Consider the following 13,781-nt stretch of genomic DNA (forward strand, 5'->3'; position numbering starts at 1 on the left):
CCTTCAACAATGTCTCCTCAGAAACTGACGGTCACCCGCTCCTTTGCTCGTGAATTTCGGTGCGACCAGCTCCAAACTCTCTACACCACTGTAATGTTGTTGCTTTAATTTGTTATCAAAGCGGTGCTGATATTCAAGACCATAAAAGTGGGTTAAAAGCTGTTAGCTCTCTGAGGAAGTTAGCCTTGCATTACTGCGCAACTGTTTCACCAGGTTCCCAACCAGACTAACATTGATTATAATCTTTTAGTACTCATATTACGATAACCGTTGATATATATATATATATATATATATATATATATATATATATATATATATATAAAGGCAATTTAAATAAAAAGAAATAAATCAGTTTATATTTGGACATTTATTTTAACATTGATCATTGTTCCGTTAAAATTTCAGCATATCAAACTTGATTCATAACTAAACTGGTGCCTTATTTAGGACTGTGTAAATGTGAGTTTGTAATCTTACGGAACACATCAAATAGGGAGCCAAGATTGGGAGACTACATACAACACTACAGTCATAAAATAACACATGAAGAACGTTGAAACATATGCAAGAGGAAATTAACCACAACCAGCCGATTCAATTTTCACCCAAAGAAGTTACGTTCGTAGCGCAGTCCTGTCCGTCATGAAATTACCAAACACTGGTATACTAAATTCATACTAACTCTCTGTGGAATCTTCCCGAACGGAATAGCTGAGGGCTACTTTGATGCTTACACCACAAGCTTCACGTGGTCAACTTGGTTTACACAAAGAGTGTAACTCCACAATAATTTTGATAATTAAAATAAATTACATCGAAACGCAATTTACAAAAGTAAAACCTCGAACTGGTTACTATCGTCTTACTATTAACCTGATGGGTCAAACAATTGTATAAGCACGTGGTACTGGTCTCACAAAGTACACCCCACGTGGGTTGAACATAAAGAAAAGTTGCTATATTGAAAAATATTGTCAAGACGAGACGTTATAATCTCACGCACATTCCCATTTAAGATTGATGATCTTAGTTAGAGTTACTGATCAACACGTGGTTCCGACTTTACTGACAAAGTAGTGACAAAGCAACTACTGGAAGATATTCTGAACTTCACACTCGAAATACACTGCGTTGCAGTTTAAGATAACATTAAATATTTTAGATTTTAACCTAAAATAAAGGTAATTAAATTTTGAGTTACGCTGAACTTAAGAAATCCACTGTCCTACGGACTTAGCAGACACGCGCTTAGCCGGAGGTCTTACCACTTCAGACGCTCACCGCAGACAGACTGACCTGGGCTCCTACCGAGCGTGCTTCACAAATACAAACGGAAGTGACCAGAGAGGTATATCCCTATACCAACATGACAAGGGACGGACAGGACCATACTTAGAATAGAAACCTCTCTGCTTTTAGAAAGCGTAGCTACCTGTTCCAACGTTGGTTCTACTGTTCTCTAGCAGACAGGCTTGTCTGCTACCATCAAGCATGCAACTAGAAATACATTTGCTCATTCATCCTCTCACACAGAAGGGAAGGGGGATGACAGTATCTTATCATATACAGTATATAAAAGAAAGCGGATGTAGGTTCCGTATGTGACTGTGTGATATGAATTACATATAAACTGTGTTTTAAAGTGTAGTAGTGTGACAGATCGTTCTTGTTTATGTGTAAAAGTAACACGTTCCACTGCTCAGTCTCCTCCCAGGTAGTCAGAAACACCACAGTAAATTTAGAAGAGGAATTTGTGCCGTAAATGACAACATATTTAAGGAATTAACATGAAAGGAATCCGACAGAGACCTTTCATAACCCCAACGCTCCGGGAAAAGACTGTGCAGGGAATTTTCTGGCCATGCTATGACATTCCCAAGCAGGCTTCTCACACCCAACTTAAACTAAAAATGTAAAGAAAAGGCAAAAGGTCACCAGCTACTTGCTAAAACATAATAATTTCAACACATCTTTCGAATCTACCAATTTCAAAGAAAAAAAAACAATTTGTGTCACCTATTAAAAAGATAGTGTAGACCTAATTCGGTCAGCAAGTAAAAACAATGGTTCCTGTGTCATTAATATGAAAGCAATTTCTGGTTGTTATCCTTATGGAGTTCACCAGTATTTGCTCATTGCAAGAGCCAACTGATCAAAGGAAAATTTATGACTGTTTATTAACAAGTAAAATTTATAAAAATAGTAAAGGTGCCACAGTAATTAAAAAAGAACATGAAAATAACATCAGTATTATAAAGCAGAACATTACAATGCACAATCTGCAAAAGCAAAAAAAAAAAAGTTTTAGAAAGTGGTTATCGCAAAAAAATTCTATATCTTATAAAACTAATAATTTGTAGAATTAAAATAACTTTGTGGCACTAATTTAATCACTCTACTATATTTCAGTTAGTTAGCAAACAATGATCACTGTGTCATTATACTGAAACTACAATTAATTACGTGATTGTTACCCTTATGGGGTTCCTCACTATAAATATGCCCCATGCAAAGGCTAATCGATCACAGTCCAATGAGAATGAATAGCTATCTGACTGATAAACGAAGCAATACCACAGGAATGAATTTACGAAACAAAATATCACACATCTAATACATCACACAAGAACAAACATTGATCAATAAAACAGCTCTGCAAGTACAATAGTCAATGTCTAAAAGAAACACCAATAAATAAATCACCTGCAAAATACAAGAGTCAAAGTCTAAAAAAACAATAAATAGAACACCTGCAAAATACAAGAGTTAGTCTAATAAACACCAATAACTCAAACCCCTGCGAAACACACGAGTCAAAGCTTCTCTGACAGAAACACACATATATGCATTGGACTAAGAACCGTATAATCACTGTTCCCTGACACACTCAGTAGTTCCACTGTTCCGAGGCACAATATAACGGGAGGGGGGGGGGGTTCGTCGCCGCAGCTGTCAGTAGGGATTTTTGTCCATCTGTTGCGTGCAATCCCGCCGTCTCTACCCTCTCATGAAGTTTCTCTTGGTGGCCCGTGTCACGTACATCTTGATTTGGTTCAATGTTTGTGTTGTCAAATTCGTGTGGTATCCTCGTTTGACACGCCAGGTTGGTATTCCTGGGCAAGGATGACACTTAGTGGCTCTTCTTTGTGTCACCCTTAACGACCAGAGAACATCGAACCATGATTTACTGTCGCTTGACAGTGGGCATCCGCCAGGAAATGTTGATAGTCGTCCTTGACGCCTGCAAGTTTCTCTGGACAGTACATGTCAAGAGGCTCCACGCCCCTTTATCCCCTGTCTTCTGTCGTTTCACCGCGGCCGTCTTGTCACAGTCGCGTGCGTGTGGTGCGTTGCCAGCAGATGGATTTCCGCGCGGTGGACCGCTCGCCCATCTCAGATCATCGCCTCCACGAAGGGTCGCACTGGTGCGGCCGGCCATTAGCTCCGGGTGCAAGGGAAAGTGTTTGTCCCATACCATTCTTTTGTTGTGACCGTGCTCCCGAAGTTGTCCGGTTGACTGTGTGTCCTGCTGGGAAACCCGCCTGTTTACAACTAGTCCTCCTCCTCGCTGCTCCCGCTGTCTCATAAGAGTTGAGCCGGTTCGTTCTCAACTGCATTCACAGAAATTGTTCATCATAGTTGTGTGATTACACAGTGTCATAAATAATACCACTTAGTATTGTCTTTCACAATTTTTAAGAACAAAAGTGAGACTTAATTTTTTTTAAATAAAAAAGTTGGATGAATCGACAATAAAAAAATAAAAGTTAAATGACTTGACAATATAAAAAGTAAAAGTGAAATGACTTGACAGTATAAAAATAAAAATTAAATGAACTGACAATATAATATCTAAATCCACATCACTAATGCAGTTCACTTGCGTTTTAATAAATCAAATGCTACTTATTAATTCACTAAAGTGAATAGGATTATGCCTTGTCCAAGTAAAGGTCAGAGCAGCATAGGGTTCACATGTTATCTACACACACACACACACACACACACACACACACACACACACATGCACACTTGTTGTCTATATTACAAACTAACTACCCATAAACATGTATTACTCAAAATTCTACTTCAATCCACTACTAGTTAATCCAACAAGTTATTTAATGCTACTTCAACACAGTGTTTATACCACTATAACATTGTTCTGATTCGTCCTCTTCTTGACGCTCGTGGCATATGTCTTGTCACATGATAAATATGGAGAAACTTTCCTTAAACATACATAGTAAAAAGAACAATGGTTATTTGCACGCCAAAACATTTATACCAGTTGACACACCTGATAAGAGACTCGCAATTATACATTTATCATACTCATATGTATACACATAAAACAGTAAGACAATTTCATCTAAAATTACGTTATCACAAGAATTAATCACACAGGTGACTCTGAGAAGGGTAAAAATATTTTCATTATACAGGTTATACTACATTTTCTTACCCGTTTTGCTCCCATTTCGTTCCTTCTTTAAGTTACCTTTCGCTTCCAAATCAGTTATTTCGCCTGTGGTGGCTATTCTGGATTCATTTCTCACGAATGGCAAAATTGTGGTCAATTCTATTCTGTAAAACAGTTTCATCTTAACATCCTATTGAACTTACAACTGACACAAAAGATCCGAATCCTCCGGTAGTTTAAATGACAAATGTTTTGCTTCATCCTTATTACATCAAACCTAGCTTTCCTTCGGTCCCATAATCAAAATTATTTAATCTTCCTCTACCTTCAAGAGGGAAATTTCTTCAGTTCAACTCATATAGGCTACAGTGCATCCCACACCAGCAAAAACAGTAAGCTGTAATGCTCACAGCATCAGCAAAACACATAAACGTCGCTTTTCTAGGACAAGTATTAACGCAGAATAATTTTTCAAGCTCGAGCTCAACATCAATCAAGACTACAGAATGGATCCATATTTCTGTTCCATTCTCCATTTGCTGAAAAACTGCTCGTATTTGACTACCACAATAATATTTCAGGGCCACGTAAATTACACAAACCACAATTCTTCTTTCACCTTGAAGGGAATCAATATAGTGACGAAATCCACAGACAGCACTTTACATACTCAGCTATAAAGAGCAAAAAAGACATATATCATCAATATTAACATATCACCGCATATTGGGAAGCCAATGGTTAAACAATCGTATTATTGCATCCTGTTTTCAATATTCTAAACTCACTCATTCCTTTCTGAGAGTTCTCCTATCTTAAAATATTCATACAGCACGCATACTGTAGTAAGAGATCCTCATTTATACCGGCAGATATAGAATAGTAGTAGATAGATAGTAGCACTGAAAGCAGAAAATCGGAAACAAGGCTACTAACAGCTGGGGACCTGGGTTTGCCAGACCCATAATACCCACAGATCGGATATTCCCCTGAGTTTTGCATTAATTCAACACAGATCTTGCTTCTCTCAGGAACGACTCTTTTCAATTTACACAAAAAAAACCATAAACAGCATTTCACTCGTTCACCAAGAAACCTTTTATCTTCACATTTGAACCAACATAAATCCTAATTGCACAAGGAAAGAAAAAAAAACACGGACATCACTTCAATCAATCACATAGAAACAGCTTTATCATTATTTTTACCAACATATTATTCAAAATGCATATGTCACAAATGTAAACTAATCAATTCATTCTCTTCCCTATACACCCTATGTACTCATTTGCCATGTCAGTCATTTGTTCCAATGGCCGCCTTCTGCGCTGATCATTTGTCATTGCCGGGTTTCTTCAATTCCATTTGCTGGATTATGTCTAGGGTTGGCCGGCCGAATTCCAATATCATGTGGTGCTCCGCCTACAATCCTATTTCCACCGTGTTCATAGTAGTATCGATTCTGGTTGCCGTAACTGTTGCGTTCACGATGCTGTCCACGTTCTCGATCATTTCTGTTGTTCCACCTGTGTTCGCGACTGTTACCCCAGTTTCTATACGGCCGGTCCCGATTATTGTTCCGTTCGCGTAGCGACGACCAGTTACGCCGTTGATTAGAACTACGACCACGACTGCGATCGCGCTGCTGTGCCCCGTAATAACTTTGTGCCGGATTAGGCGGGCATTCTGCTGTATTATATTCCAATTCTTGGAGAAGTGTCTTAAACGTTTCCACGTCCTCTTTGCATCTTCCCGCAAGAATGACATGGCGCAAGTGCATCGGCAATTTGGTGATGCACATCGTAATTAGTTCCGCAGGCCCGTATGGGTCGTGTAGAAATTGATTTACCTGCAGCATGTGGTCGAATAGGCGTGCTGGGCTGCCGAAACCAGAATGGTCCAAATTTGGCAGCATAATTATGCCATGCTTGACCCTATCTTGTGCCGCTTCCGACCAATAGGCGGACAGAAAGGCTTGTCGAAACTCCCGAGTGGAGTTGCAGTGACGCGCTGCCGACCTCATGCGAATCGCCGGTTCGCCTTCCAAATAGCCACACATATATTCTATCTTATGTGAACTTGCCCAGTCGGGGGGAAGACAGAACTCAAATTGCTCGAGCCATGCTCGTGGATGTATTCCTTTTTGCGAATTTCGAAATATCTCAAACTTTGTCACCATAAGGAAATGTTTGAAATCAAATCCCCGCATTTCCTCCCGGCGAGGCCCTTGAATGTTTCTATTTTTCTCGTGTCTGCCCCTCAAAATACATTCTTCCCTGTCGTCAAAATCTCCCTCGTGGCCGGAGTCCCTCTCTGCACTGTGCGTACAGCTATTTTTATTGCTATTTGCGAGTTCGGAATCACACCCAATGCGGCTTTCTAGATGCGCCACGCATTCTTGTAATTCGCCTGTTACAGCTTTGTGCCGCCTGTTCACTTCGAACTGTCCCTTCTGAAATCTAAGAAGTGAACACATTTCTTCGGTCTCTACGACCGCTACCGGTGTAGTATTGTTATCGCTCTCCGTCACCTTCATCATGCCTACGATGTCCGCTAATGCCGCAATCTTATCATGTATTTGTCTGTTGTCCTCCGCCCCAGTATGCTTCAATTGCTCTACTTCCTGTTCGAGTGCGTGAATCACTTGACTGTTGTCCGCTACTGTGTTCCTAACGGATGCGGGACAATGCGTTTCCGCCTCCTGGACCCTGGAGAGTACCTGCTGGTATTCCCTTTGGCATTCTTCTCTCAGCACTTGGAAATTCCTAAGTAGATGTTCCTCGCTCTCTTTCGATTCCGCATCGTGACTTCACTTGCCCTGTTCTAAGGCTTGCAGACAATCATCGATTTGTTCAAACATACGGCCTAATTCTTTCATAATATCACTTTTTATTTCGCTTGCCAGATTGTTTATTCTTTGTGGGATATCATCGGACACTCTCTGCATCGACTTGTCGACTTTATTTGTCTGCTGGATTAGTTTTTCGTCTATTTGTTCGCCTAGGTGTCGCATCGATTTTTCAGATTTCTGCGTCATTTGTTCGCCTAGCTCCCGGATCGATTTTTCAGATTTTTGCGTCATTTGTTCGCCTAGCTCTCGGATCGATTTTTCAGATTTCTCTGCGTTTTCTTTATTTTGCTACAATAAGGCTTTCATGAGTTCTGCCAAATCAATTTGGTTAGTTGGAGGCAAATTAATTTCTGGCTCTGATGTGAACCCGTTCGTCCTGTTTTGCATTTCCTCTGAAGTATTCCCCAACGCATTTTCGGAGCAGTACGACGCGTTAATATTCGAAATCAAATTGTCCCCCTGGTCCATGTTGCTTAAGTCGTTGGACCGCCTACTTTTAGCTTGGTTACGTGTCTGCATTAGTTCAATTTATACCCGGTATGCAACACACTAATCAAAATAAATGTATCCCCCGAAAATCACGACAGTCACACGAAAGGCACCCAACCTAGTACGCATCTTTGATCGAAGTCAGTGCAATTTACAAGCGAGAAAAAAAAACACATACATATAAAACACACAAATATAGAAAACAAAAAAAGACAAACAACACAACGCCGCTCAACAACGCCGTGAATCTTTTGAAAGTCTGCTCAGAAACAACACAGAAGTTGTTTGAGTGCTGCAGGGAAAAAAAATTAAGATTATACAACGCTCGCAATCTAACGTTTCAGAGATTCCAGAGTCTAGCGGAATCACAGAACAGGGTCGCCATGTGTAATGTTGTTGCTTTAATTTGTTATGAAAGCGGTGCTGATATTCAAGACCATAGAAGTGGGTTAAAAACTGTGAGCTATCTGAGGAAGTTAACCTTGTATTACTGCGCAACTGTTTCGCCAGGTATCCAATCTAGCTTACCAAATTCCCAACCAGACTAACATTAATTATAATCTTTTAGTGCTCATATCACGATTATATATATATATATATATATATATATATATATATATATATATATATATATATATAAAGACAATTTAAATAAAAAGAAATAAATCATTTTATATTTGGACATTTATTTTAACATTGATCATTGTTCCGTTAAAATTTCAGCATATCAAACTTGATTCATAACTAAACTGGTGCCTTATTTAGGATTGTGTAAATGTGAGTTTGTAATCTTACGGAACACATCAAATAGGGAGCCAAGATTGGGAGACTACATACAACACTGCATTCACAAAATAACACATGAAGAACGTTGAAACATATGCAAGAGGAAATTAACCACAACCAACCGATTCAATTTTCACCCAAAGAAGTTACGTTCGTAGCGCAGTCTTGTCCATCATGAAATTACCACACACTGGTATACTAAATTCATACTAACTCTCTGTGGAATCTTCCCAAAAGGAATAGCTGAGGGCTACTTTGATGCTTACACCACAAGCTTCACGTGGTCAACTTGGTTTAAACAAAGAGTGTAACTCCACAATAATTTTGATAATTAAAATAAATTACATCGAAACGCAATTTACAAAAGAAAAACCTCGAACTGGTTACTATCGTCTTACTATTAACCTGATAGGTCAAACAATTGTATAAGCACGTGGTACTGGTCTCACAAAGTACACCCCACGTGGGTTGAACATAAAGAAAAGTTACTATATTGAAAAATATTGTCAAGACGAGACGTTATAATCTCACGCACATTCGCATTTAAGATTGATGATCTTAGTTAGAGTTACTGATCAACACATGGTTCCACTTTACTCACAAAGTAGTGACAAAGCAACTACTGGAAGATATTCTGAACTTCACACTCGAAATACACTGCGTTGCAGTTTAAGATAACATTAAATATTTTAGATTTTAACCTAAAATAAAGGTAATTAAATTTTGAGTTACGCTGAACTTAAGAAATCCACTGTCCTACGGACTTAGCAGACACGCGCTTAGCCGGAGGTCTTACCACTTCAGACGCTCACCGCAGACAGACTGACCTGGGCTCCTACCGAGCGTGCTTCACAAATACAAACGGAAGTGACCAGAGAGGTATATCCCTATACCAACATGACAAGGGACGGACAGGACCATACTTAGAATAGAAACCTCTCTGCTTTTAGAAAGCGTAGCTACCTGTTCCAACGTTGGTTCTACTGTTCTCTAGCAGACAGGCTTGTCTGCTACCATCAAGCATGCAACTAGAAATACATTTGCTCATTCATCCTCTCACACAGAAGGGAAGGGGGATGACAGTATCTTATCATATACAGTATATAAAAGAAAGCGGATGTAGGTTCCGTATGAGACTGTGTGACATGAATTACATATAAACTGTGTTTTAAAGTGTAGTAGTGTGACAGATCGTTCTTGTTTATGTGTAAAAGTAACGCGTTCCACTGCTCAGTCTACTCCCAGATAGTCAGAAACACCACAGTAAATTTAGAAGAGGAATTTATGTCGTAAATGAGAACATATTTAAGAAATTAACATGAAAGGAATCCGACAGAGTCCTTTCACCACTTACAAACATTTTTGACATCCATGCATCCACCATAAACTTCGGTCAATTGGCGATGGATTTCAATCGACGCAGTGCCCTTTGAGTTCAAAAACCGAATACCTGCGCGCATTTCGAACTTGGCGGCAACATCCAACAGGTGCTCCATTCTCAGCGGCTGCCAAGTCAAGACTGAGTGCCTCAGCGCGGCGTGCGCATGTTTACACACAGCACCTGAAGCACTCTTCATAACAGTGTGACCAACTACAACACTAACAGAATTCTGCACTTATAAAAAAAAATAGGAGACCTTACTTTTGGGATTACCCTAGTACTTTAAATGATTAACATTGCAAGATCACATATTAATGTAAGCGCGAGGTAAGCCATTGAAAATTTGAAATGCTATTACATTAATAACCGGTGTGACCGCCAGAATATTGCTTGCAGACAGGCAAAAGAGAATGCATTGTATTGTACAAGTGCCGGACGACTGTTCGTAGGATTGAGTTCCATGCCTGTTGTACTTGGTTGGTCAATACAATGACGGTTAATGATAGTTGTGGATGGCGGTGGAGTTGTCGTCCGATGATGTACCAAATATGCTCGACTGGAGACGGATGTACTAATCGAACAGGTCAAGGCAACATTTCGACACTCTGTAGAGCACAAGAGTTACAATAGCGGCGTGTTATCGAGGTGGAAAACATCCCATGCAATGCTGTTCATGAATGGCCGCACAACAGGTCGGATCACCAGACTGACGTACAAATTTGCAGTCAGGGTGCGTGGGATAACCACGAGATCGTTACTGATGTTATATGGAATCGCACCCCAGACCATAACTCCAGGTGTAGGTCCAGAATGTCTACAACGCAGACACTTTGGCGGCAGGCAAACCGCCAACTAGCCTCCTTCTATCCAAAACACGTCACCGAGGCAAACACAACAGCCTCGCACCCTGTCCTCCGATGAGCTTTCGTTTGGCATCAAATGGGGCAAACGGTTCAAATGGCTCTGAGCACTATGGGACTTAACATCTGAGGTCATCAGTCCCCTAGAACTTAGAACTACTTGAACCTAACTAACCTAAGGACATCACACACGTCCATGCCCGAGGCAGGATTCGAACCTGCGACCGTAGCAAAAAAATGGTTCAAATGGCTCTGAGCACTATGGGACTTAACTGCTGTGGTCATCAGTCCCCTAGAACTTAGAACTACTTAAACCTAACTAACCTAAGGACATCACACACGTCCATGCCCGAGGTAGGATTCGAACCTCCGACCGTAGCAGTCGCGCAGTTCCGGACTGAAGCGCCTAGGACCGCTCGGTCACAATGACCGGCAAATGGGGCAAATGGCGGTGGTTTAGGATCAGTGGAATGTACGATGTAGGGCGTCTGACCCAGAACCGTCGTTGAAGTAGCGGATTTTTAACAGTTCATTGTGACACAGTGCTGCCAACTGCTGCTCAAACTGCTGCTGCAAATGTAGTGCGATGCGCAACAACCATACGTCTAACACGATTCTCTTCCCTCTCGGTAGTGCCAAATCGCCGTCCTAGTGCTACCGTTCATTCCTGGGACCACCACTGCGAGTAGTCACGTACAGTGGCAACATTCCTGCCGAGTCTTTTTGCATCATCGCAGAAGGAACATTCAACTCTTCGTAGCCCTATTACACTAGCCACTTCAAACTCAATGAGGCGTTGATAATGACGTCATTGTCGCCTTACAATGGTTCTTGACTACCATCAACTCACTACGTTCAGTCTCAAAGGTAGCCGCACTAAAGACCGTTACATAGCGTGTTTAAAGCAAATCTGATTTGTATCCTCGTAATGGCACTACTAGCGCCACTCATATGCGACTGGCGCGAAATTTGAACAGATATCATCTTTTAGATGCAGAAACACAACAAATCTTCGTTTATGTCGCACAACTCCTTATCGGTGTTGCGACTTTTATTCCGTCAACGTATATTCGATGTTAGCAAATTTCTTTCCTTCAAAATGATTTTCTTGCTGTTGCCAGTCTACTGCCCAAATAGCCAGCAGTCTCTACGTCTTTTAGTGTCTCGTTTCTTAATCTAATTTTCTCAGCATTACCTGATTTAATTCGACTATATTCCATCATCCATGTTTTGATTTTATTGATGTTGATCTTATGTCCTCCTTTCAAGTCGCTGTCCATTCCGTTCAACTGCTCTTCCAAGTCATTTGCTGCCTTTGAAGGAAACTACAGTGTCATTGACAAACCTCAATGCCTTCATTTCTTCTTCATGAAGTTTAATTCCCATTCAAAATTTTTCTTTGGTTTCCTTTACTGCTTGCTCAATGTACAGATTCAATAACAATGCTGATAGGCTGCAACCCTGCCTCACGTTAGTCCCTTCTCAACTAATGCTTTCTTTTCAAGCCGCTCAACTCTTGTAACCGTCGTCTGGTTTCTGTACAAGTTGCAAATAGCCTTTCGCGCTCTGTATTTTACCCATAATACTTTCTGAATTTCAAGGAGAATATTCCAGTCAATATAGTCAAAACATTTCTCTAAATCTACTAAAGCTATAAACGTAGGTTTGCTTTTCGTTAAGCTGTCGTCAAAGAGACGTATTCGTACCTTTCTCCGGAATCCAGTCTGATGTTCTCTGAGATAGGCTTCTACAAGGGTTTCCATTCTTCTGTAAGGAATTCGTCTTAGTATTTTGCAACAATGAGTTATTAAAACTGATAGTTCGGTAACATCCACACCTGTCAGCATCTGCTTTCTTTGCAACTGGAGTTGTTACAGTCCTCTTGAAGTCTGAGGGTATTTCACCTGCTGGCTCTCCCAACGCTATCAGTAGTTTTGACGGAATATCGTCTACTCCAGGGCCCTTGTTCCGACTTATGTTTCTCAGTGCTCTGTCAAATTCTTCTCGTAGAATCATATCTCCCGTCTCATCCTCATCTACGTCCTCCTCCCTTCCTAGAATATTGCCTTCAAGTTCATCTCCCTTGTGTAAGCCCTCTATATATTCCTTCCACATTTCAGGTTTCCCTTCTTTGGTAAGTACTGGTTTTCGGTCTGGACTCTTGACATTGATAGAACTACTTCTCTTTTCTCCAAAGGCCTCTTTAATTTTCATGCAGGCAGTTTCTTTCTTTCCTCCAGTTAACCTTCCAGTGTTTCCAGGACTCTTCCGTGTATACAACTTTCTTTCGTGATTCTTAAAGCAAGTTTCAGTATCGAGCGAGGTGGCGCAGTGGTTAGCATACTGGACACGCATTCGGGAGGACGACGGTTCAATCCTGCGTCCGGCCATACTGATTTAGGTTTTCCCTGATTCCCCTAAATCGCTCCAGGCAAATGCCGAGATGGTTCCTTTGAAAGGGCACGGCCGACGTCTTTCCCCGTCCTTCCCTAATTCAATGAGACCGGTTACCTCGCTTTTTGGTCTTCTTCCCTAAACAACCCAACTCCAAGCGTCAGCGATAATTAAATTATGCTATGTGTAAAATTCTACTAGTCGGCTTCCCGGTTCCTTCGTCTCCAGTTTAACCTCATTGTTAAAATCGCTCGTAATCCAATTTAACCTGACTGTTAAAACTGCACGTAAAAACCGGTTGATTTTCGGATGTCTGTTGCTAATAATAATGGACTTCGTACGAAGATTGAAAAATTCTGATGAAGGTGAAGGAGCAGGAGATCACGATCGATGAGTGGTTGAGGATGTGTCAGAATTCTGTCTCACTGTCTCAAGCAAAGATTGCGAAATTGAAAGAGACGGGCGCTGTGACAGCGAGTGCGAAAGATCGCAAGTGGATGCATGACTTCTCTGCCTCGTCACTTTTAGATGGTATCAGTTTTCTACCGTGAAGCAACCACAAAGTAAGGGTTACTATCCCAATTTTATAGAAAT

This window comes from Schistocerca americana, chromosome 4, assembly GCF_021461395.2.
Source record: "Schistocerca americana isolate TAMUIC-IGC-003095 chromosome 4, iqSchAmer2.1, whole genome shotgun sequence".
NCBI lineage: Eukaryota > Metazoa > Arthropoda > Insecta > Orthoptera > Acrididae > Schistocerca > Schistocerca americana.